Source organism: Psammomys obesus, unplaced genomic scaffold (assembly GCF_907164565.1).
Source record: "Psammomys obesus unplaced genomic scaffold, mPsaObe1.curated_primary_1811, whole genome shotgun sequence".
NCBI lineage: Eukaryota > Metazoa > Chordata > Mammalia > Rodentia > Muridae > Psammomys > Psammomys obesus.
In genome coordinates this window covers 13,236,103-13,263,666 of record NW_026585797.1, presented here as the reverse complement: position 1 = coordinate 13,263,666, position 27,564 = coordinate 13,236,103, and positions in this window count along the sequence as shown.

Sequence of the window (27,564 nt, the reverse complement as noted above, 5' to 3'; positions counted from 1 at the left end):
GATCTGTCCCTTGGTGAGAGTGGAGTGTTGAAGTCTCCCACTATTAGGGTATTAGGATCAGTGTGTGATTTAAGCTTTAATATTGTTTCATTTACGAATGTAGGTGCTCTTGTATTTGGGTCATAGATATTCAAAATTGTGATGTCCTCTTGGTGGATTTTTCCTTTGATGAGAATATAGTGGCTGTCCTTATCTTTTTTGATTAACTTGGGTTGAAAGTCTATTTTATTAGATATTAGGATGGCTACTCCCGCTTGTTTTTTGGAACCATTTGATTGAAAGATATTTTTCCATCCCTTTACTCTGAAGTAGTGTTTATCTTTGTTGCATAGGTGTGTTTCTTGGATGCAACAGAATGATGGATCCTGTTTCCGCAACCATTCTGTTATTCTGTGTCTTTTAATTGGGGAGTTGAGTCCGTTGATGTTGATAGAAACTAGTGACCAACAATTGTTACTTACTTTAGATGTGGTGTTGGTGGTGTCACTGAGTTTCATTGCTTGTCTTCTTTTGATTTTTGTTGTGTAGTTATCTATTTCCTCTGTTTCCTTCGATGTAGTTGTTTTCTTTGGTTTGGAGTTTCCCTTCTAGTAACTTCTGTAGAGCTGGGTTACTATGTAGATATTGTTTAAATTTGGTTTTGTCTTGGAATATCTTGAATTCTCCGTCTATGTTGATTGAAAGTTTTTCTGGGTATAGTAGTCTGGGTTGGAATCTGTGGTCCCTTAAGGACTGTATGATTTCTGTCCAGGCCCTTCTGGCTTTCATAGTTTCTGTTGAGAAATCTGGTGTGATGGTGATAGGTCTACCTTCATATGTTACTTGGCCTTTTTCTCTTGCTGCTTTTAGAATTTTTTCTTTGTTTTGTAGGTTCAGTGTCTTGACTATGATGTGACGTGAAGAATTTCTTTTCTGGTCTAGTCTACTTGGTGTTCTGTAGGCCTCTTGTATGTTTATGGCCATCTCCTTCTTTAAGTTGGGAAAGTTTTCTTCTATAATTTTCTTGAAAATATTTTCCGGACCTTTGAGCCTGATGTCTTCTTTTTCTTCTACTCCTATTATTCTTAGGTTTTGTCTTTTCATGGTGTCCTTGATTTCTTGGATGTTTTGTGTTTGGAAATTTTCTGATTTTATTTTTTCTTTGAGAGAAGTGTCAATTTCCGCAAGTGTATCTTCGGCTCCTGAGATTCTTTCTTCCATCTCTTGTATTCTGTTGGTGATGCGTACCTTTGTAGTGCCTGATCTTTTCTCTATGTTCTCCAGCTCCTGGTTTTTCTCTATTTGTGTTTTCTTTATTGATTCTAATTCTGTTTTCATGTCTTGCACCATTTCCTTCATCTGTTTGAATGTGGACTCCTGCTTTTCAATGATAGCTTCTATTTTTTTTGTCTGTTTCCTCTCTATGTATCACTAAGTGTGCCTCTACTTCTTTGGGTAGAATTGCCTGTATTTCTATGAGAGCTTTGTATATTTCTTCTTTATTTGCCTTCATTTGTGTGGACATTTCTTTGAGAGCTTTGTGCATTTCTTCTCTGTTTGCCTCAATTTTTGTGGTCATTTCTTTGAGAGCAAGATTTGTTTCCTCTTGGTTTTCTCGATTTGTTTGGCTATTTCTCTGAGGGCTTTGTTCATTTCATCTTTATGGGCCTCTAATAGCTGGAGAAACATAGTTTTGAGGTCGTTTTCTTGTATATCTAGTGAATTGAAGTGTCCATTGTTTTGTGGGGTTGCTGGTGAGGTCATTGTGTCCTGATTTTTGTTGGGAGTGTTCTTATGTCTGCCTCTAGCCATCTGGTTATTTATAATCCTCGCTGGTTGTTCTTCAAGATTGTAGTTTGGGCTATGACCCTCTCTTTCTGTTTTCTGGACTGTTTTTTCAGGAAGATGAGAGAGGTTCACTGCTTTTGGAGTGTGCACTGTGTTTTCAGTTTTGCCTAAGTAAAGAATGTGACGCTGGCGCTATTCGCGTGTGCTTTTAGTGGGCGCAGTGTGCATGCGCGGATTCTCTGACTATTGCAGTGGCCTGCAAGCCACTATTACGCAGTTCTGACTGAGATCCAGGGATTGTTTGCCTGGAATACCCTGGTGGACTAGCAAGGCAGAGGCTTCAATGTTGGGGTCACTATCCCAAGAATTCCTCTGATGTCCACACTAGGGGTTTGGGTGGCAGGGATCTCGTCTGGTTGCTTCTGTGGAGAGGCCCTGGGTCTGGGGCAATCTCTACCTAGAAGGCTCACTCACTCTTTTGCAGGACCAGTTGGAATGCACAGGAGTTCCCCTTGCTCACTACTCTCTGTTTTGGTCCTGCTGTGGAAGTGCACGGGTAGGCTAACAGTCAGCTCTGTGACACTGTGGCCGCAGGACTCGGTGTCCACCTTTCCTGTGTGCTGCCTCTTTGTCCTTTCCCTCTGCCAGGAGGGGTTATGTTGACTGGTCCCTGGGTGGCGCGGGAAAGAGTTAGGGTGAGTGTACTCAATCCCAGATCCCGGGCCCAGATCTCTCTGCCAGAAGCCGCCTAGCGGTAGAATCTATGTTTGCTGATCCCAAGAGAGTACTGGGTAGGGTTGAGTGTCCTCAGATCCAGAGCTTGGGTTTCTCTGCTAGGTTGCCAATGGGTGAGCTGGAGAGAGGGTGCTGTGTCCTTAGCAGGCTGCCTCTCTGTCCTTCCCCTCTGATCTTCTCCTCTGCTAGGGCAAGCTTATGGAGGTGCTCTCAGGGGAGTGCCAGCAGGGGTTGGGGCTTCTCAGTTGGATCCTGAGCCCTGAGCCAGTGTTTCTCTGCCAGGGGTGGGGAGGCGCCGTTGATAGAACTTGCTGCTAGACCTTATTGCGCTGGACCCAGGATAATCTCAGGACGTGTAGAATGACCACAGTCCCAGATCCTGAGCTGTAGTTTGTTTGCTAGGAGCGGCCAGCAGCTCTGGAGTTCCGGCACTGTGAAGTCGCTGTACGCCTCTTTATCCTTCCGCTCAGCCTCGGCAGGGTGATGGCGGCGTTTGGGGGAGTGCCCGAAAGGATTGGGTTTTCTCAGCCCTGATCACTGGTTGGGGTACAGACAATGTGGTCTGTGGCAGATTCTGCTGGATGCCTCCTGCCTCCTCCGAAGAGGGAGTAGGGATTTTGAGCTGGGCGCGCAGCTGAAATCCGTGCACGGCAGGAGCTCAGTTGTGATGGCGGCAGGTACCAGCTGCGGTCGGAGAGACCTTCCAGGGAAAGACTGGGTGATCTGTGACCAGTCTGGCAACTTTCCTTCCCCGTGGGGTTTTTTTGCGACTGGGACTCTCAGCCTCAGGCACCCATGTGCCCACCAATCAGCCTGGGAAACTGATAGGGACAAGCAGGCTTGCAGCACCAGCCCGGAGACCCAAACCCTGTGTTAGCCGGGTTCTCTTCCGGGTTCTGGCTGGGCAGCCGAGAGTGGACCTGACCGATTCCCATGCCGTGGGAGCCTCCGCTCACCTGGGAAACAGGATCGCTGTTGTTTTAGGGCCCAGAGTTCAGTCTCCTGGTCGCTGCACGGAGTGTGTTGTCCTGCTTCTCAGACACGGTGTTCTCCTGGAGCTGCCATCTTGGCTTCCTTTTCCAGACTTTTATCACTCTTCTATTTACTGAACCTCTCTTGCAACATGTTCAATTTTCATAGAGTTCACATTTCTACATGAGTTAAAGGAAATTAGAGATGCTTGCTAATAACCATACATTCATATTTTTTCCTATACACTATCATAACTCATTGGCTTTAACCACCTTAGAAATTAAACATTTGCCATTTGAGTTGTATATATCTGCATCATCCATGCTCAATTAACACTGGGATTTTAGATGTTACACATAATTTCTAAGTCTATTTTTTTATTGTATGTACTTCAAGATTAAAGGTACACATATGTAGACATTATAATATATTGTGATGATATGTGAATAGACATACAATACATCTTTTTGGCATTAGGATAACGTACTTGCTACCTACCTATGAAATGTAAAAAAAAAAAAAAAAAAAAAAACTCAAAGAACTAAAGGACAAGTACAATTTATCAAGACCATTTAACTTCTATAAATCATTGTCATAAGGGAAATATCCATCCTAAAAACAGCATCAGAGTTATTATTGCCTGTTATATTTTGTTCTGATTTAACAGGAAAACAAAGCCTCAAAATTCAATGACCTAAACGAGAAATCTAGATGTTGATTGATTCAAAATCTGTTTACCTTTTTGCACAATTCTGCTACACAGACAATTATTGCCTAAACATATTCACACTCAAATCTAGGATCCCACAGAGGCCATTATTGATTCCCATGGAAAAAGAGATAATGTGCTGTAGTGTGTGACAATTAGATGTGCTTCTAGGAAACTGATAGGGCTTGGCCATTCTCTATAGCAAACTGTGCAAAACATTCCTGTAAACTCTATTAATTCTGTGACCAATCACCCATGAAAGATAATTGCATATGTCTGCATTTGAGGTGACCTGACTGTCCTTTCAAACCAGGCCTTATAACAAACTGCAGTGATAATGAAGTTTTCTACACAGAAAAAAAGTATAAATATAAGTGTAAATATATGATTTTATACAAGGTAACTATATTTATATATATGTGTCTATATTAATGTATTAATATATACATTAATTATTGATTTTAATATATTAATGTATTGATATATATACATATATTAATATTATATATGTTAATCAAATATAGAAAGGGAAACAGATTTACCCATGGTACAGAAATGCCTAAAGCAAGATGTCTACAAAGACAATACTGTTGTTTTTATTATATTTTTTGGAGATAATAGCTAAGGAGTCATATACTTAGCATAAAATAATTAATAATGTCTTATGATGTATTGAGACAGATTATAAATATTGTTGAGGATATTTGAACACATGGTGAACCCCAAAAATTGTGTACTGTAAAACGTCGTTTCTTTTTTGATGTGATTGAGCCCTATCACATACCTTAAATCCAAGCACTTTCTATTTATTGTAAACAGGTGATTATGGTGTGGTTCAGCCAGCCCTAGCACACACCTTTAATCCAAGAGCTTTCTGTACACAGGAGTTAATACAGTTAACCCTAGATCAAGAGGCAGAGCAAGAAAGCAGCTAACAAGGATTAAAGAGTTGGAGAGATTTTTGAATTGAGGGATATTTAAAACAGTGTGTAGAAGTAGAAGGAGCTTTAGTTCTGAAGCTTTAGCTCTCTGGCTTTTGGGGCCTTTTTTCTTTGGTAGATGAGCTAAGAAGGAAGGTCAGCTAGGTGCTTTCTCTGCCTCTCTGAGTTAGCAGATTTTTACCCCAGCATCTCACTCCTGAGTAATTATTGGTAAAATAGAATAGTTGAGATTTTCATTTTTTAAAAAATAACAACAAATTATTTTCTTGTAAAACTAATATATTAGAAAAGTTTACAGTAGTCTATACATAGACACTCTAATAGAGGAGGCTTGTCTAAAAATGCTACTGGAAACAATGCCACACCTTAATGCTTAATGACCCCTTAGTTTACCACTCACAGTATATAATTTTTTAAGATTTCCTTAAGTGTATGTGTGTATGGTTGACTATATTTATGTTTGACACATGTGTGCAGGTACATTTAGAAATCAGAAGAGCAAGTCAGATCCTGTGAAACTGAAGTTACATGTGGTTGTGAGCTGCATAATGTGATGGTTTATAACTGAACCCATGTCGTTAGCAAGAGAAGGAAGTATTCCTAACTCTTCAGCTATCTCTCAGCCCCAAACCATGCATCATTTTCATTTTATTTCACACACTATTTAAAAGATAAAATATCATCAATGATCTTCATGTTGTTTCACAAATTAGGAAGCAATGGCACTGTCAAATTATTATTAGAATCGGTATTTGGTGCAGTAAATGTTTAGTTATATAATATGACTTTCAAGTTGAATTACATTTTATTTGGTATTATCTGAGGAAACACTGAAATGGAAGATTGTAGAAATGTTTATCTCAGAGATAAAATCGAAAAATATAAATCATTTAAATACCTCCTAAATGAGGTTGTAAAGGTATAATTTAGCAATTCCATATTTTAAAAGATTTATTTGTAAGTGTTTTGATTAATTTATATGTGTACTGTTGAATAAGCAAGCTGTTAAAATCAGTTTTGAAATTCACCCTGCAATTACATCAAAGAAATTTAAAACAGCACATGTATATTTTTCTATAAACATATAATTTAAGAATTATGAAAATCACAGTATGTCATCTTACAAAAATGAAATGTGTTATGTGAAATAAAATATATGAACAGAACTTTAAAGAGGACAGGAATTAAGCAGTGGACATAAAATCTATTTCAGATACATATATGTAGTATAGAGATGGCTTTCATCTTTAATGACATTGTTTATGGTTTCTGATTGAATTTTTGTTTAATTATGTAAATAATATCAGACTACTATGGAAACATGTGACATAGAAAAGATTCCATGTTAATAATGAAACAACTGTTGTTCAATAGAATTGAACTCTGTGCCTGTTGAGACATATGATACACAGGAAAAGCTATTGCCGTCTGTATCATCAGGGATTTCTAAAAATATTTGGTGTACTCTAATTGGTAAGTATATTTATAAGTATTTGAAGTATTTATTCTGGTCATTTATCTTGTGCCTCTTAAGAAGAAGATAAGTGGTAAGAATCTAACAGAAACCACCATTTACCTAACAATCATTGGGAAAAGCTTGGACATGAAGACACAAACAATATCCCATTTCTACTGTTTAAAATTATATTGTTATTATGACATAGTGTCCTATAATAGATCTGACATTTTTCTCTAATATGGTGATCGGATCCTTTTTGAGTCTGATCAAAAAGGAATATGAATAGCTATATGCAAAAAATGCTCAAAAAATATATGTTACATCTGGCCCTATCTCACTTTAAAGTACATAAATACATGTAGGAATATCTAAAGTTATATTACCTAGAAGAATATTTACTATTTGTTAGGAGGTAAGTGACATATCTTCATGAGGCTTCATCTGTAAATTCTGGTGGCTAAAATAATCCTCATATGGAAAAGACACGATCCAGGAGATAGGAGGAAGCCTATGTGTGAAGGTGTGAATGGCTCTGTGATAGAAACCATGTTCTGAGTGGTATATAACAAGTAAGTATATTTTACTAATGTCATATTGTGAAGAAAGCTTTGACTAAAAAATCTGTTTGTGTGGGGCAGGAAAGAAGTGGCAATGAGTTGGATGTTAAACCTGACAATTCAGTTTGCTTCAGCTGGAGTCACATGGAGAACAGTGGTATTTGTTTTCCCTCCAAAGTACCCATCTGAAGCTCTGCATGGGGTATCCATGCACCTAAAAGAATAACTTCATATGTCATAGGAACATGGGAGGAAAATGATGACAATTATAGATGTCAGGTTGGAAAACTGTTTCTGAATAACAAACATAGTGGCACAAAACAAAAAGCATGCATTTTGTTTTTCAGAGTTTAAAAATGGCTTTGATGAGTGTCCACTCCCTGTTATTGTTAACATGAATCCTCCATTACTTGTTGGTATTGACAGAAGGCTGTATGTCCTTTGCCATTTTAATCCATTTATGAGAATTCTAGAATCTCATGCAGCATGTCTGCTGGCAATCCCTAGAGCACACCATTCAAAAGAGAAAAAAGATGAATGCTGCCATCCCTATGCTCTAACCATAGGACCAGGTTTGTCATCTCTATTAATCAGAAGGAAGTCACTATGGACTTCTCTTAGTGAGAAAATATTTATAAGGTTTATTAACACTGGATGCTAAGGAAATAATGTCACATGTAAATGTCAAGGGATCATCAACTAATGAGAACACTTACGGTCCCATACGTACTAAGCCACTATTACGAGGTGAGTTCAATTCTATGCTTCTCACCATTCTGTAACACATTACTCTCCACAGCAATTATATCACAAGAAAAGGAGCTACACTGATTTTGTCTCTAAAAAAATTATTCTTTGAAAATATGTGTTATTTTGCGAACAGTTACTCCGTACTTTCAGTGTCATTACCACAGACAATCTGACAATTGCTAAAATTTCTGTGATTTTGACTCTATCTAACACTCAAAACAGTATGGCCATGTTCACCTTTGAAATAAAGAAAATTATTATGACTGTTTATGCTCACATAATTTTTTGGAAGATTAAGATCTAGAACATTAGAAATAAAAAGGTTACAGCTGTATGGGCATGTAGCTATATACCATCACCTAATTTCTAGTTTGCAAAGTCTAGAAAACGCAAGGCAGACTAACAGTGAGACAGGTCACTTTATGTTGGAGTACTCATTGGGAAACAATGAAAGTGAGTTAGCATGATGATTTCAAATCTTTAGAAGATACAAGATTTGCACAAGCCATCACATTAGCATGTATATTAAGGACCTGTCCCTGTCATCGAAGAAAAAAGGAAAGAATCTTTTTTTTTTTCATTTGTAATTGAAAAAGAATACAAGCCAAGGTCTGTAGGACTTGAAGGAATCTGAAAACAGTATTTCTTGATTGGAGATAATTAAATCTGAATGCATATAAATCTGTGGTCAGAAAAATAAGATTCTTAGAAACTTCTTTGTTTCGGTTTAACTATCAGCTCAGATTTGTTAAGCATTGTTCTTTGCTGATATGCTTATCACCAAGTTTTCTGTTCATTCATTCAAACTCTTCTGGTTGTGGAATTGAAATGAGCTTCTATTATGAAGATGAAGTGTCATAATTTCTAATCAGCAGGGATCACCTTTGGGGACAATCTAATAAAAGACTGAAACAGACAGGATGGATAACAGAAAAGCAACCATTAAAATCCAGGACTGTCGTTTAAAATTTGAATAGTCATGAGTCACCTTTTGACACTTGTCATTCTATATTCTGAAAGCATTTGCCTTTGCAAAAGTCAAATCTGCAGCCACGGTGGTTGTGATAACACAGCATCAGGAGCAAAGCAGCTTCATTTGTTAATCCTATTGGACCATCCACAACATAGCAAAAGCAATACTAGCAATGATAGAATTAGTCAGACATGATTACCAGTAAAAATTCCAAATCAACAGTGGGGAAAATCATGATGAAAATAGTTGTAGTGTTCTAAGGACCATATTTTACAAAGAGTGAAGAAAATATTTTACTTTTATAAGAAAAACAAAGAACTAAATTAATTTAAAAAAGTTTATACTGGAGACTTACGGAGGCAGGTTCCATAGCTTTATTATTTTGAAATTTTTCCATAGGATAATCTTTACTTATAATAAACTATCTCTTTTAGTGTCCTCTTCAGAGAGTCACTGTTAGTGTGTTGCAAAAAAATTAATTTCACAAGAGTGAATAGATCCATACCTGATAGGATAAATAAACAAAAGCAGCATTTATTAATGTCATTGTCAGTAGCCAGAAGATGTTTTAATAAAAAAGTCACAATTGTTATCAATAAACATTCAGTGCAATAAAATCATTATATTTTATTACATATAAATACTCTTCTGAAGTATTGGAAGACTACTGGCTGAGACAGTTAAGCATAAAGCAAATGCTTTTATATATTAGAAGGTCATTGACAACTTCAGAAATAATAAATATTGTTGGCTTACTCTTATATTAATTTGTATGTTCATAATATAATTCCATGTAACTTAAGTCAAATATGTTTTTTTTAACTTAGCATTCTATTTTTGTGTTTATGCGTGAAATAAGAATTGCATGATGTCATTAAATTCTTCTTGCATGAAGATTTTGCACAGCTTGCATGATATCTCTTTTCATAAGCAGACTAACTTATTTAAATTTTACAGTGTAAATGTTTTAAAAACTGTTTTCACAGAACTGGGACTGAAAGACTGACAAATATTTATAAATGAGTGTCTAGGAAAGAAGAGAGTATGGCAATTAGTATCTGGAACTAAAGAAACCACATAGGAAAAACAAAACTGAAAAGAAAGAAAACAAAACTGAATCTTTATGGGAAACAAAGGTAAAGCTGTTAAAATAAACAAACCAATGACTTGCAATGGACACTAATATCACTAAATAGCCAAAATTGTATATGGTAGAGTAATGCACATCAGAGCCAATAATGTCAGCAATCAAGTCTCTCAGGAAATATTGATAAAAATAGCAGAGTAGTACAGCAAGTGTAAGCTGTTTATAGTATAGGACTCCACATCAAATTGGTACCAACATATTTATATGTGTGGGTGTGTATGAATATGGGATGCTTTATATGAGTTTGAATGTACCATTACCCAGATCTTTCTTCTTTAGGTCTCTACCTCCTTGCCTCGAGATTGGGCCCAATACTAAACTGGAAGTTCACAATTTCACTAAACTGCTGGCCATCAAGCTCTAGAGATCCATCTGTCTTTGTCTCTCATTGTTGCGCTGCACCCAGTGGTGTGCTACGTCCTGGGCTGAGATACTCCCAGTCCTGGGGCTACAGGTCACATTTCTTGGACCTGTTTTTTCTGTAGCTGTTGAGCACTTGAACTGAAGCTGTCATGTTTGCAGAGCAAGTGTTCTTACCTACTACCCTCTCCCTGTCCCTCATAAATTCTTTTACACATTGAAACATATCCATACATTCAGTTTATTTGGTCTTAAAGAAAATATTATTTTATCACATGCCTAAAGTATATTTGGTAAAATTTAAAGGTTAATTTCTATTTTTTTTTCTTAACATGATATTGAAATAATACATGCAAATGCTGGTAGTTATATGACATTCATTTTACTGCCACATTTTAAATAGTGACTATTCTATTATCTGTAATATGCACAGCACTTACGACATGTGAAAATGTTGTGTGGCACAAAACTACTGTTACTACCACCGTTCAGTATTCTTCTGGATACGATGCTGATCCCAGCAGGTTAGATAAATAATAGGCACAAAATCTCAAATTAGCTAAATTAATATTCTAAGTAAATCAATAGGCTAATTAGGCAGAGATTATAGTAGAAAATGTGTAAGACCAATATAAAAAACTCAATTTTAGTATAAAAATAATAGTTTCATTGCAAGTAATACATAACACATATGTTAAAACCAAAGTTTGTTAAAATATACAATGAAAAATAAAATATACTTCATAGTCATAAGAGACATGATACAAATATGCAGTGGCATTCCAAGGGCTTGAATAGAAAGATTCAAATGTGGATAAAGGGAAAGGTATTAAAGGGAAGAACAGGGACAACAAGAGAGGCTATCAGGAGGAAAAATAGACGAATGCCACAAAGTCTCTGTCATATGCAAAACATGTATTCATATGTGTGTGTGTGTGCATATATATGTGCACATAGGTGTATTACATTAGAGTAAAAGCTGGGTTATTTAATATATGAACAAGAGATGTTAGGAAGCTGAAGGTGTAAAATAGCATGGTAATGGGTAATATGAGCAAAACAATTAGCTGCATGAAAATGTCATAAATATGTGATTTTATTAAGAAAGGAGAAAAAGTACTAAAAGTTTTTATTTCTATAAGAAATTTTATTAGTTGTCAGCTAACTTTTTTTTTTTATTATTGAGAATCATTATAGAAAATCTATTTAGAAAAAGTAATCTGTTTAGTAAAAAGTAGAATGATAGCTCTGATGCAATGGTATCCTGGCTGTTGGAAGCCAAGGAAGGCCACAAAGTCAGACCACACAACAAACCTCGCACAAGAGATTTATTGGGAGGGAAAACCCCAGGAGAGTGGCTGTCTCAGATCAGCTGAAAAGCAGCAGAGAACAGACAAGACAGGGTTTATATAGGATTTCGTAGGTGGGGTTGGGGTTTAAGGGTGAAGGTTTTCAGGGTTATGATTGCTGGGATTTCAAGTCCAGTGCTTGGTGGACTCTACTCTGTAGGGTAGCGGATGAGTCTAGCCTTTAGACAGTTAGAGTGTTCTGTGCTTTGAACCTGGTGACTGGAGGTCTTCTGTGGATGGGCCTGGCTACTGGGGACTTACAATTCCACTTTTTGTTTATTAGTGATAAACACTGGAGTCAGGGGTCATTGTTATCATTACACTGCTTCCTGCTGAATGGTGCTGAAGATGTTCTTTGGACAAACTTGACCTTCATCACCAGGGGACAATCTGGAAGTCCATGTGCTTTGGTTCCCTATCTAGGGGCCAGTTATCCCTTAATAGAGAGTGACTAAAAGTCTGGTTAGGAATCTTTTGGAACTATTGTTGAAGAAATCTAGGCAAAAAGTTTATAAGACAAGGCATGACTAATAGGAGTAAGAAAAGGAGGAGAGTTTAGAAGGATAGCATCCAGTTCCATGTTGAACTCTCAATGATCCACTGGCCAGAGGAACGAAGGTGTTTCTTAAGTTTTTGGAGATCCATCTGGAGTTATCAGACCATGTCTTTTATTATAAGTCACCAGTTGATACAGAAGAAACAGTCTTCCCGAGGAAGACACAATGACCACTTCTTTCTGCTGTTATTAAATCTAATCCTTGCCTGTTTTGTAGAGCTAAGGGGGGGGGGGGGCAGTGAGTCTGTTTGGTACTGGAGAGTAAGGATGGTCTGATACACCAGTTGAAGATCTTAAATGAACTTAGATGAAAACTGATGGTAAATAACTAGGGAAGTTGTCAGTCAAGCAACTCCAATGGCAAAGTCAGCACTTATACCCAGGAATGTGAGAAAGGTTAGTACCCAAACTGCTCCTTTGTCATGTCATGCCAGTGGAAACCTGGTGGTGCAATCACAGCCCCTTCCGTCCTCATTGCACTTTCCATCCTTTTTCGTCCTTTCCTCTTCCCCTTTTCCTCAGGAAAGGGGAGGCCATCAACGGGGACCAACCTTCCCTGACACATCAAAATCACATCAGGGATAAGAACATTCTCTTCCACTGAGGCCAGACAAGGCAGCACAAGTAGGAGAAGAACGCCACAACACAGTTCTCTTAATGAGGAGACTTTTACCCTGAATAAGGCATCCACCCAACAACCTCCCACAGAGAGAGAATTGTGGCCAGTTTAAGCTGGAGAATGGGAGGTAAAGGGAGGACCTCTCCTATGGTAGAGAGGAAGCTAGAAGCAGGAGGACTAAGGGTTGTAAGTGGGTGCCAGGGATGGCTGATTTGGATGGCCTATCACCAGGAAGTAAAAAGGCATATCAAAGAAGCTAAGGAGGGAAAAAGAAATTGTGGGTTGAGGTCCATAAGGGGAAGGCTTGTTAGTGTGAACAAAAATAGTGGGGGAATCATCCGGTTTGGTCTTCATAGCTAGGAGAAGTTGTTTTTCCTTGCTCGGATTATGTCATGTAGTCCATTTTAATGAATATGTGAATGAAGTCACCTGATAAAATTCACCCCTTTCAACCCTTGCAAAGATGGCTGTCAGACATGTGGCTTTCTCCACCCAATAAAGTATAGGGGGCAGTAGCTATGATGGCATCAAGTCACAGGTTTTCTTTAAGATTACATGTGTTTAGATTTTTAACTATCAACCACTGTGTTAAAGGTTTTAAGTTAACCATTTTGTTAGAGATTTCACAGAGTTTAAAAAAATTCAATATGCTTACAAATATTGAAGTACATAATTGTCTTAGAAAACTTGAGCTAAGATTTATACTTCAGCAAAAGTTTCAGAGTAAAACAAAAATCAAGAGTATGAGTATCAAAGCAGATCTTGAGATTGTAGCCAAACTTTGGGCAGAGTGCAGAGAATCTTATGAAAGAAGGTAGAGATAGAATGACTTGCAGAGGACATAAGCTCCACAAGTAGAGCAACAGTACCAAAAAATCTGGGCACAGGGGTCTTTCCTGAGACTGATAATCCAAACAAGGATCATTCATGGATATAACCTAGAACCCCTGCTCAGATGTAGCCCATGGCATCTCATTATCCAAATGGTTACCCTAGTAAGGGGAACAGGGACTGTCTCTGACATGAACTCATTGACTGGCTCTTTGACCAAGTCCTCCTGAGAGGGGAGCAGCCTTGCCAGGCCACAAAAAAGGACAATGCAGCCACTCTTGATGAGACCTGATAAACTGGTCTCAAGGGTCAGATGGAAGGGTAGGATGACCTCCCCTATCAGTAGACTTGGAGAGGACTTTGGGAGATGAGGGAAGGAGACTTTTACCTTGAATAAGGGTTGGATTGGGAGGGAATGAGGGAGGGAACTACAGCTGGGATACAAAGTGAATAAATTATAATTAATATAAAAATACATGTATTTTTATAAAAATAAATTTTATAAAAATAATATAATAAAAAAATTTTAAAAAACTGAATCTGGTTAACTGAGAACAAAGAAAATTGAATCTGGTAAACTTAGAACAAAGAAAGCTGAATTTGGTAATCTGAGAACAAAGAAGACTTAACCATAAGAAATTTTTTGATCTATGACTACAGACAATGAATGCATGCAGCAAGAGGAAGTAAAGAGTGCACTAGACAGCAAAGTGTGTGCAGCTGACCTAGACCTTAGCTTTTCCCTCTTTCTGCTATGTCCAGCTCCCAGCTACAAATTCACAGATTCATCAACTATATCTTAAAAGACAGGACATTTATGCCTTATGGGGGTAGAGGTGGAGATAGCAAACAAAAACAAACAGGGGTTGCATCAGGGTTCTCAGTATTTTAAACGTCCCAAATAACATTAGTATTTAGGGTGCCTTTAAGTGACCCATTTCATTGATTATTTAAGGGATAGGGAGGCCAAATTTTATTGCAAAAGTGAATAAATTTAGAGCCTTTCAGATCCAGTGGAGAGGTTGAAGGTATTCTAAAAGGCATTCTGTTGCAGTTAATTTAATGGTAGTGTCTAATATTTTTAATCCTTATTTTTATTTTTAATCCTATAATTATTACAGTGGTATATCTAATGGACTCTTACAATCAGTAAAGGGCACAGATACCTCATAGACTTCTGAAATGCCTTATTTTACCTGGAGCAGGACAAATGTTTACCCTCTAAACTACTTTTATCTCCCAGCCACATCCCATGCTACTTCCCACACACATTTCTCTAAACACTTGCTTATTCTTTGTCTGGGCCAATTCTGATGCCATGCTGATGCCATGTGCTTCTTCCATGCTAAGCCATGGTGGCCCTTTCCTTTTTTTTTCTTTTCTCCCTCTTCTGGTACCTGTCTTCTTCCCGATATTCTCCTCTCCTCAAAGCCAGAAAACTCTGGCCATACCTACCCCATTCAGCCCTTCCCAAATCTAGGCCGTTTAATCAGACAATCAAACAAAATCCTGGAGCATTCCTTTTCATCACATGGGTACATAAGATAGTTGTGCATTAATAACAATGCCATGGCAGGGCAGTAACCATATCTCAAGGCATTGAAGTTACCATATGAATACAAAGCAGCACCCCTAACAATATCCCAAGTTGGAATGAGACACCATTCCTATGGATGACAGGAGGCAAGGAAAATGTCACTGCAGCTTTTAGTTGTAATCAGTCCCAGTATTCAAAGAGGAACAAACAAGTACCAAGCCATTCAATGGTTATCACCACACTCAATTGGTGGGGCTTAGGGATTTAAACTGGCTAAACCAGAGGAGACTTGTCACCTGGTGTCAGGGCTTTCATAAAGTGAGGACAAAACCAGGCTCTAGGAGGGTAGTCTTATTTACAGAAAATGGTCAGGGAGCTGAATCATAAACACCACAAGGACCTAGAGGAGATGTGGGATTACAGACAGCTCCAAAGGGAAGGCAAGTGAAGAGGGCAGGAGGGGGTGAAATTGTTTAGTTGATCCTAAGGAAACTGCAGGTTTGCTGCTTCATGAGTTGAGGGAAGGGGACAGATGAAGAGGGCCAGCCTTAGCCTTAAAGACCATGGCTGAGGTTAGCTCTGCCTCCAAGAATACCTGAGGGGTGCCAGATGGTCAATTCCTCTGACTCAGAGGAGCATTTGTATCAAACAAAGGGGATTCTTAAGTTATTGCCATTGGTGCCTAGAGTGCCAATCAATGGGTGAACAGGAAGGGGAGTCTGTTTTGGGTGGACTGGAGATGAGGAATAAGGTCCCTGTGTAGCTTAGGCCCCAAGGGGAAGTGCAGGCACAAAGAGAATCTATTAGAGTCACTGAACAAGTATGTTACAGCTCTGAAGGGAATGATATCCTGGCAGAAGGCAGTCAGGAAACAAGGAATACCAACACAACAAATCTCTCACAAGATATTCATTGGGAGCAGAAAAACTCAGAAGGGTGGTTACATCTTCTAGGGAAAGAAACTAATAAAAAGCTGTGCAGAAGTTTGGGTTCATCTAGAATTTTTCATTTTGGGGGGATTGTCCATAGCGGAGAATTCCAGGGTGGGAATTGGTAGGATTTCAAGTCTCGAGTTTGGGGTTTTGTTCACTCTGAAGGGAGGGTATGGGGTCCAGCCATTAGAGCAGTTAACGTTCAGTGGGTAGAACCTGGATGTTTGTTGTGCTCAGGTGAGGGGCCTGGTCACTTGTGTGCTTTAAGATGCTTATAAAACAAGTAATCATATTGATTTATTAGATAATTAAAATATGGTGGAACTACATACTTATCTCTAAAAATACTGGAAGACTATTCAACCTAGTTATATAGTTATGATTTTTTACACAGTCTGACCTTTAGATTTTGAGAAAGAAATATGAATTATTCAACAGCTCATTAAAATGTGGCCACTTTTATTTGTAGAAATTGCAAGCTTGTTCCATCACATGCTGTTATCTATGTTCTTTGTGTCTCATCTTTCTGGAAGAACACTGGTCTTCCTGAACTGGCTGTTCGGGAAGACAGAAGCGGCCATGTGCTCTCCAAAAGAACATGCACAGCTTTTGCCTAAGGCACCATTGTTTTCCCCTTTGCAATGTGTTTAGCGCCATTCCTTCAACAATCTTCTATGAACAAATCACACTGATAAAACCACCACACATGGACTGCCCACAACACAAACCCACACAGACCACCTATGTTGTGAGACCCTGGAGTCACCAGGTGCTAGGCCATGTCTGGCCTCTTCCATCTTATGCCTTGAAGTCAAATACCCTGTTTATTCAGGTGGGTATGTATATATTAGACATGTCCCCTGATGTTGGCCTTGGCATTTAATGTCTTCCAGCAGGCAAGATATTTTTCAGGAATAGGTGACTAAAATGAACCTAGATAGCTTCTGGAAATCCCATTGTACTTGATTACTAAGAACCAGTAAGTAAATCTTGAGGACTTTCAGAGTCGAGGGACAACATGTAAACTAGGTTGGATATAACCTGAGTGATGGCTCTGATAACTTGTTTCCATGTCAAGGAATGAGGTAAACTGAAGTGTATTTACCACAAGTTGAGGGAAAAATTATTTCTCTAAGTCAGTGTGGAAATACGATAGCAATATTGCCTGACAACTTTTGTGTTCCAAAAGAGGTTGAAAATTGAATGAAAGGAAGAAATTAAAATAAGGCATGTTAATTGGACAATACAGAATTTTATTTCATATAGAAAACTGTGCAACTTGGTGCCAATAAGATTGCTTTTGTGAGATCCACACATTTCAAGACAGATAACACCACTATAGCTATATAATGAATGGGGAATATTAATGAATCAAAATCAGTAACATGTTTTAGGTAATAGCAAATATACTACCCACAAGATGATTTGTAGAGCAAAACCAATGTTTGTTATCAGGCTGCCAAAACACTGAGGACATTTCTTCATAAGCCTTTTAAAAACAAGAAGAGGTACTATATTTCAATTAGTTTTCTACATCAAATTTATCTTGATTCCATACTCAGAATCTGGAGGTAGTTGTACATTACTATGATTCCAGTACTTGGGAGACTGAGCCAGATAGATCATGAGTTAGAAGTAGTGGTAGACGTAGTAAGTAATTCCCTCAAAAATAGTAAACAAACAAATAAATAAATAAGTGAAAATACACAGAAAATTACAAGACTAGACAAAGTACTGTAGGAACAAACAAAAAATATATCCGATTATCAATGCAGATATCTTTAACAAAATTTTAAAATTTTAATCCATCATGGTATTAAAAATATATATCATGACTAGTGAAATTTATATAATGCACAAAAGGGTTCTGGTAGATAGAGAGATGTCTCAGCAGTTACAAGTACTTGTTTCTCTTTCATGGGATCTAAATTCAATTCCCAGCACCGACATCCAGAAACTCCCAACTGCCTGTAACTACAGCTCCAGGGTCTCCAAAACCCTGTTCTGGCCTCTATAATCACCAGCATATATATGCACATACTCACAAAGAGATACACATATTGACACAAATAAAAATATTTTTTCTATGAAGTTGTTGAAACACTCATTCATTTATCCTCTAAGTATAATAAATAAAAAATAAACATTATCAGACAAAGAGACATGAAGGGAAGGGTTTTGACACATTCCAACTTCCCGTGAGCATGCCGTAAAAGTAGAAAATGTTCCTAATAAAAGACGCCTGTCAGTAAGTCACACAAACCAGTAAACTGTAAAACACTGAACACTGTCTCTCAAATATCGAGAAAAGTGTGTTTGCTTTGTCCTCTTTCAGCAACCTTGTGCTGGAAATTCTAGCCTTAGCAGTTAGGTGACAACACCACCAAAAAACAAAACAAAACAAAATCAAGGTAAAACAGGTAATATTATACTTGTGGTGACACACTGGATTCCTGTATAATTAAGAAAAAAAAAAAAAAAACAATGTGAGTACTTGCTTAGGTCAAATTATTCATTAAGGTTTTAAAAATTGTAGATAATGTAAAATATTATAAAAGAAAAGACATGTAGATAAGATGGCATTTTTAAGTTAAATTATTCCTGTGTATGGATGGCTTGAGTAGATATAGAAAAAATAACAAAAACATATTTTCAAAATAAAAAATTAATAAAATCTGTAGGAAAAGTAAATATTAAATATGAAATTTCTAAATAATAAAAATAGACATGTAAATATTAAATTTAAAGTTATAAAGTATAGAAAATATATGCTGAAAACTGTAAAATGTTTATTAAAGTAAAAAAATTTAAACATTTAATATATGATGCTTATTTATATGTTAATGATTAAATATAAATAAACAGCTTGACATAACTCTAATTGAAAACCCAGAAAAGGTTTTGGAGTTCTAAAATATTTTAACATTTATATAAGACAAAATTATAAAAATTGAATTGCATTTGTGTTAAAGTGTTTTTGTTTGAAAATGTTTTAATTAATGAAAAGAAGCATTCCTTTATGCAGAAAATACTTTCAAGTTAACTCTCAAGAACTTTAGTTAAAAAATTTTCTGTAATTAATAAAAAAAATAAATACATTAAAAAAGATCTGTGTGTGCACACCCCACAAAAGTCAACACTTAAGCCCAACCATCTGGAAAGCTGAGAGATACACAGTTAACCAGAATGCAAATCCAGCCAATGGTTGCTCACATACTATATTTTCTTTTAAATAGCAACAATTTTAAAAACTAAAAAGAGAACATAATTATAAATTAGAATTTATAGCACATTGCATTGTATCTCGAGAGTGAGATAACATTTTAAAGAAAGATTTTATGTAACAGTAAGGCCTTTGACAAGACACATACAACTGAAAGCTCTTGACACATTTCATAGCTGCCTCAGTGCACTTACCTCCTGGGCTTCATGGCTCCATAGATAAATTATTTTTAATGAAAACTAAATTACAAGCAGATGGCTGGTATGGAAATGAAAATTAATAATTTTTCTGATGATCTGAAAAGATGGATCCAAAAATATACCTGATTTAGAGAAACATCACATAATGAACATGACATTAATACATGTAGCCATTTATTTTCTTAGTTTCTCAATTACAAGGAAATACTCATAAAAGTTTTCTTGCAGGGCTGGAGAATAAAGGACTTTGTACCGAGTAGGCAAGTGTTCTACTTTTTATCTACATCTAGAGAACTGTATCTCTGGTTCTCTAGTTACCTGTTATTTTGAGCCGGAATCTCTCTAAGTTCCTGAACTGGCCTCTGTAGCCTGTCTTTGCTACTTTGTAGGTTCTTTTTCTCACACTTTTCCCTGGAGGTTTCACTTCTTAACATGAGATAGAAGAGAAAGAAGAATAGAGGAGAGAGACAGAAAGTGCAAGATTCTTGAATCTAATTTCTTTTCCAGCCTTTCCTCCCAGTTTCCAGCCAGCCCCTTCAAATGTTTCTCTATGTGCCACAGATGACAGAATTTGAGAGACTGGGCCTCCCAGGCTCCACGGCACCAAAAGATCATAAATGATATCTCTGGTATGCTGGACAGGATACCCCAGTGGGCTATGGGATTTGATTTATACTGCTGGATTTGGGGGTTTGCTTTGATTAAAAAACTTTTTTTTCATGTCCTAGCCTTTTGCTTTTTGAATAAGAAATATTTAACTTGGTTTGGTCTCTACAGGAAGCCACAGAAAAAGACTTATTATTTTTAAAGAGACTTTGGACTTTTAAAGGGTTGAACATTTTAAAGACTATGAAATAATTAAAAGTTATGCTTTGTTTTTTAATGTAACATGTAAGATCTTGGGAACAAAGAAGAAAGGATATGTTAAGGTTTAAGACCATCAAGTTTGTATATCAAGCTGTCAAAGGATAGAGCGTCCTGGTTCATATTGTTTATCATCTTAGCAGAACCAGGAATCACTGGGAAGAAGCAGGAACTTCAACTGAGGAATTCCTTTAGTCAGACTAGCCCTTGGGCTTCTAGATGGGGGCCACATTTGATTGTTGGCTGATGTGGGAAAGCATCTCGCACTGTAGATCATACCCTCCCTAGCTCTGTAAGCAGTCCATAAGAAAGCTAGCAAAAGCCCTCTTGTATACCAAAGACAAAAAGGCTGAGAAAGAAATTAGGGAAACAACACCCTTCACAATAGCCACTAATAACATAAAGTACCTTGGTGTGACTCTAACCAAGCAAGTGAAAGACCTGTTTGAGAAAAACTTCAAGTCTTTGAAGAAAGAAATTGAAGAAGATCTCAGAAGATGGAAAGATCTCCCGTGCTCATGGATTGGTAGGATTAACATTGTGAAAATGGCCATCCTGCCAAAAGCAATCTACAGATTCAATGCAATTCCCATCAAAATACCAACTCAATTCTTTACAGACCTTGAAAAAAAGATTCTCAGCTTCATATGGAGAAACAAAAAACCCAGAATCTCCAAAATGATCCTGTACAACAACAGATCATCTGGAGGTATCTCCATTCCCGATCTCAAGCTGTACTACAGGGCAACAGTAATAAAAACTGCATGGTATTGGCATAGAAACAGAAAGGAGGATCAATGGAATCGCATAGAAGACCCAGAAATAAACCCACACACCTATGAATACTCAATATTTGACAAAGAAGCCAAATCCATTCAATGGAAAAAAGACAGCATCTTCAACAAATGGTGCTGGACCAACTGGATGTCTACATGCAGAAAAATGAAAATAGATCCATATTTATCACCCTGCACAAAACTAAAGTCCAAGTGGATCAAGGACCTCAACATAAAACCAGATACTCTAAATCAGCTGGAAAAAAAAGTGGGAAACAGCCTAGAACTCATGGGCACAGGAGACAACTTCCTGAACAGAACAACAACAGCACAGGCTCTAAGAGCAACAATCAATAAATGGGACCTCATGAAACTGAAAAGCTTCTGTAAAGCAAAAGACACTGTCATCAAAACAAATAGACAGCCTACAGATTGGGAAAGAATCTTCACCAACCCTTTATCTGACAGAGGGCTAATATCCAGTATATATAAAGAACTAAAGAAGCAGAAAAGCAACAAACCAAGTAATCCACTTAAAAAATGGGGAACAGAGCTAAACAGAGAATTCTCTAAAGAGGAACATCAAATGGCAGAGAAACACTTAAAGAAATGCTCAACCTCATTAGCCATTAGGGAAATGCAAATCAAAAGGACCCTGAGATTTCACCTTACACCCATCAGAATGGCCAAGATGAAAAACTCAAGTGATAGCACATGCTGGAGAGGTTGTGGAGAAAAAGGAATCCTCCTCCATTGCTGGTGGGAATGTAAACTGGTTCAACCACTTTGGAAGTCAATCTGGCGCTTTCTCAGACAACTAGGAGTAGTGCTACCTCAAGACCCAGCTATACCACTCCTAGGTATATACCCAAAATTTGCTCAAGTACACAACAAGGACATTTGTTCAACCATGTTCGTAGCAGCTTTATTTGTAATAGCCAGAACTTGGAAACAACCCAGATGTCCATCAACGGAGGAATGGATACAGAAATTGTGGTATTTTTACACAATGGAATACTACTCAGCAATCAAAAAGGAGGAAATCATGAAATTTGCAGGCAAGTGGTGGGATCTAGAAAAGATCATTCTGAGTGAAGTATCCCAGAAGGAGAAAGACAAACTTGGTATATACTCGCTTATATAGACCTATAAGATATGATAAACATAACGAAATCAACACACCTAAAGAAGATAATCAATAAAGTGGACACAGGCGAAGGTGATTAATCCTCATTTAGAAAGACAAATGGGATGTGCATTGAACTTATGACAAGAGTCTACCACAAAAGGCATCTGAAAGACTCTACCTAGCAGTGTTTCAAAGCAGACACTAAGACTCATAACCAAACCCTCAGCAGAGTGCAGGGAATCATATGAAAGAAGGGAAGTTAGTATGATATGGAAAGGATAGGAGCTCTACAAGGACCAAACATATCTGGGCACAGGGTCTTTTCTGAGACTGACACTCAACCAAGGACCATCTATGGATATAACCTAGAACTTCTGCTCGGATGTGGCCCGTGGTAGCTCAGTAACCAAGTAGTTTTCCAAAGTAAGGGGAACACGGACTATTTCTAACAGGATCTCAAGGGCAGGCTGTTTGACACCCTCCCCCCCCAGGGGAGGAGCAGTCTGTTAGGCCACAGAGGAGGACTTTGCAGCCAGCCCTGAAGATACCTGATAAAACAGGGTCAGATGAAAGGGGAGGAGGTCCTCCCCTATCAGTGGACTTGGAAAGGGGCAGGGAGGAGACCAGGGAGGGAGTGTGGGGTTGGGGAGGGAATGAGGGAGCGGGATACAGCTGGGACACAGAGTTAACAAAATGTAACTAAAAATAAAAATAAATTAAAAAAAAAGAATTAAAAAAAAAAAAAAAAGAAAGCTAACTTACCCTGGTGTGGTTTCTCCTTGAGTTCCTGCCCCGAATTTATTTAACCATCCATTGTGACCTCCAAGCATAAGCCAAATAAATTTTTCCTCTTCAAAGTTGTTTTCAGTGATTTTATTTATTTTTTTATCACACCAACAGCAAACAAATGCGATTATCATCCAAATAAGAATTATTAGACTATGAAATAGATTAACACTCACCTTTGAATATTAGAAAGGGATCATTTAGGGAAATTTTATATCTAGTATTTATAGTTTTTCTTTTATTAAACTTTTTGAACAGATTTTTCTTAAATCATATTATGACAACCATCTAATAAAAACATTTGAGACATTTTAAGCAAGAAGTTATAACAGATAATTCATAAAAATTATAGAACAATATTAGGAAAAATTTTTATCCAAAAGGAAGAAAGGACTAAACTACAGTATTGAATATATATATATATATAATATGTATATTCAATACTGTAGTTTATATATTCAATGAATATATATTGAATATATATATTCAATACTGTCCATTTATAGACACTGTCATATATAATATACCATTAATGTTCTCAATTAAATCAGAGTGAAAGACAATCAAGTTAATAAATTAGAATTTATTCCTTAAAATAATTACCGTACAGATAGATAAACATTTTGGCATATACTTAATTATTGATGGATCGACCAATATGAACGAATTTATTCGTATAGTACAAAAGAATACAATAGAAAGTTGAGAAAGGCTATAGGCTTGAGGAAATTAAAATTTTACATTAAATTTATTCTTAAAATTTTAGCACATATTTTCTGCTCAGTTGATTTTATAGCAAAAGAACAACATTGACTGCTAAGTTCCCAGGATCTGAATGGCTCTTTAAGGATAATTTTTCTAAGAATCATGCTGTGGAAACTCCCTGAAAGCTATGAGGGTGACTCTGGCAAAGACTCCAGTAAAGTGAGGTATGGAGCCTTAATCTGCCATTTTCTATAACCATTTTCAAGGCTTCCAGGGGTGGAAAGCCACAAAACCGTGTCCTGCCTGCAAGATATGCTGGGTTAATTAATGGGAGCACAGAACTTGTGGGCATGGCAAAGTGATGATTGGTACAACTTGATGCCAACTCCTCTTGAGAGAGCCCATGACTGACACTGCAGGGATGGCCAGGAATCAGAGGTTGGATAGCCCAGGGACCTACGATAGAACCGAACCCAACGCAAATGTGACTGCCCCAAACAACCTAGAAACAAACAAACAAACAAACAAACAAACAAATAAGCAAATTCCAACAAAACAATTCCTAATGATATTCTTCTGTACTCATATGGTGCCTAGTCCAATTGTCATCAGAAGGGCTTCCTCCAGCCGCTGATGGGAACAGATGCAGAGACCCACAGCCAAATATGAGACAGAGTACAAGGAACCCTACAGAATGGGGTGGGGGGGAGGAAAGATTATAGGAGCAAGAAGGACACCACAAAAACACAACACATAGATTTCACTAAGCAGGGCTCATAGGGGCTCACAGAGATCAAAGTGACAAGAAGTTTGCATGGGTCTGAGCTAGGTCCTCTGCATATATGTTATGGCTGTGTAGCTTTGTGTTCCTGTGGGACTCCTAACAGTGAGCGTCGTGGGATATGTCTCCCATCCTATCAAATCCAGCATTACTTATCTCATCACATCTTAGATTCTTTTCAGTTTTTATTATGAAGTTACTTCTCTGTTCCATCTGCCTTATCCTCTTGGAGTGTATTCCTTCCATTAACATTTGACCTTTTTAATGTGATGCCCTCACACTCATCTGTTGCCCTAGGTGCACCGGTGTAGGCACTTTTCTCATCACACTCTTGGTCATTATATTTACATACAAATACTAAACCAGTACTCCCATTGTCAGTAGGAGGGGAGTATCTATCTTACCTCTCATATATCACATATTATTGGCATTTAAATTGTGATCTCCGTGAGAAGTTTGTTTAAAGTATAAGTCAATGATTTTATTTTCTCCATGATCAATAATACTGAACATACTTTCATGTGCTTATTTTTTCCCTCAAATCCAAGCGCAATTTTTATTTAGATAGTTTCTTCTGACATGTTAGTTTTCCTGTTGAGTTTTTAAAGTTCTACATGTTACTGCAGTATATTGATACTGTAGTGAAAATATGTGACTTGCAATTTTTTTTTTTTCGTAGTCTGGGGGCTTGTTTTTTTCTTGTTCGGACAGTGTTTTATAGGCAACAGAAGTTCTTAAATTAAATCAAACTATCTCTTTTGTCTTTCATTTTTGCTTTCTGTACCATATCTATTTTTTCTCCTCTTAAATGCAAATGATCTGTATCACATTTTTACGCAGGATTTACACTTTCAGGCTTATATTTGGTTTATCATCTGTTTTAGTTGACTTTTACTAGGGTGTGAAATATTCATTCCTATGTGATTATATAGTTGTTTCATTAGCATTTTATTTAAAAATCACTTTCAGATTTCTCTAAAAATCTTTGTTCTTTTTATAAAAAAATCTCTATTTGTAGTTCTGTTTCCTATCTTCTTGCTATGCTCTTCCATTTTGCATATTTTTGCTAGTATGTACTTCTTTCATGCTTTAGCTTTATTATACAGATTAAAACACTTTTCCTTATGACTTGAGTTTTCTTAAGGATTGTAATTGTTTTTGTATTTCTATATAGACCCTACAATTATTTGTTAATATTTCCAAATTATGTGATTATTTTCTCTGTACTTTTAAAATTTTTCACATTAATTTATAATTTTTTCATACTATCTTAGTAGATATTTTGCTTATTTTATGCAAAAGCATTTCAATTTTAGAATTAGCTTTATGTTATTGTCTGTAATTTCAAACATTAAATTTTCATTATTGATATAAACAAGTCAATTATTTTTAATATTAATCTGACATTTTGCACCCTTGAGTTCAATTAAGATCATTTCAGGAGATTTTGTGGGTTTTTAAAAAGTTATGGCATTGATAAACTCTGACAGCTTTTTATTTTAACACAGGTGATATTAACATTCAGGCCTTACCATTGTTTGTCAAAGTTTTCTTAATTTATTGTTGGTCATGTTCTTAGGCACCCCCTAAAACTTGTTATTTTGTTTTCACAAAGGTACAGACTTTACCTTTCTTGTCTGTTCCCTGAGGTATATCATACTGTAGGAGACACAGAACACCTCATGATCACAGTTAAAGCCTAGGGAGATCCAGAAATGTCAAAACACAGAGTGTTGTTCTCTCAAAAGAAGGAATGCATTAACTTATCATCCCCAAAGGCTGGGAACAGATGTAGTTGATTGTCTAGTGAACTTTTGCCCTATCTATATGTCAGAGAACACACTGTGTCTTCCCTACAACAATTACCTTGAGCTTGTCACTCTATGAAACTCACCATTATGGAAGATGTCACATGTACTTTACAAAGAATTTCAATGTAGTCATGACTAAGCTTTATTGTGAACTGAAGATTGAGTTAATTATCAACTAGGACAGTTACACCAAATTGTGCTGTGTTTAAACATGTCTAAGAAAAACAAAAACAAACAACAAACATAAGACACTTAGGCACACTCCCAAACCTTGTACCAATACTGCCTACTTAGTCAGGTTGAACCGAACTATCTTCTTGCTTCCATTGATAGCTACTCTGCTGGCCATTGTGGCAGCAGAGTTCCCCACACTTTATTACTAATAGGAGTCACAACAGAATGGAAACTTTGTAGTGCTTCTCTAGAAATAAACCAAGACTATCAAAATTAACATAGACACAGAACTATATTTGTTGAAAACACAAATTTGAATACTGGGGGTTTCAAAACACAGCTTTGTCTACTTTTAGAATTTTTTTCAGTTATTTATTTTAATGTGTATGGATGTATGTCTGCAAACGCTTGTGTGGGTGGTGGTGTCATCACAGGTCAAAGGAGGACAATTGATCCCCCAGAACAGTTGTTGCAGATGGTTGTGAACCACCATGTGGGTGATAGGATCAGAACCTGGGTCCTTCAAGGAAGAACCTGTGCTTATCCCCATACTCCATTTTTTAATTGGATTATTTGGTATACTGGCGTTTAATTTCTTGAGTTCTTTACAAATTCTGGATATTAGCCCTGTGTCAGATGTAGGGTCCGAGAAGATCTTTCCCCAGTCTGTAGGCTGTCATTTTGCTCTGTTGACAGTGTCCTTTGCTTAACAGAAGATTTTGGTTTCATGAGGTCCCATATATAGATGTTGATCTTAGAGCCTGTGCTATTGGTGTTCTGTTCAGGAAGTTGTCTTCTGTGCCAATGAGTTCTAGGTTCTTCCCTACTTTTTCTTCTAACAGATTTAGTGCATCTAGGTTATTTTTTAATTACAATTTATTCACTTTGTATCCCTGCTGAGCTCCTTCCCTCACCTCCTCC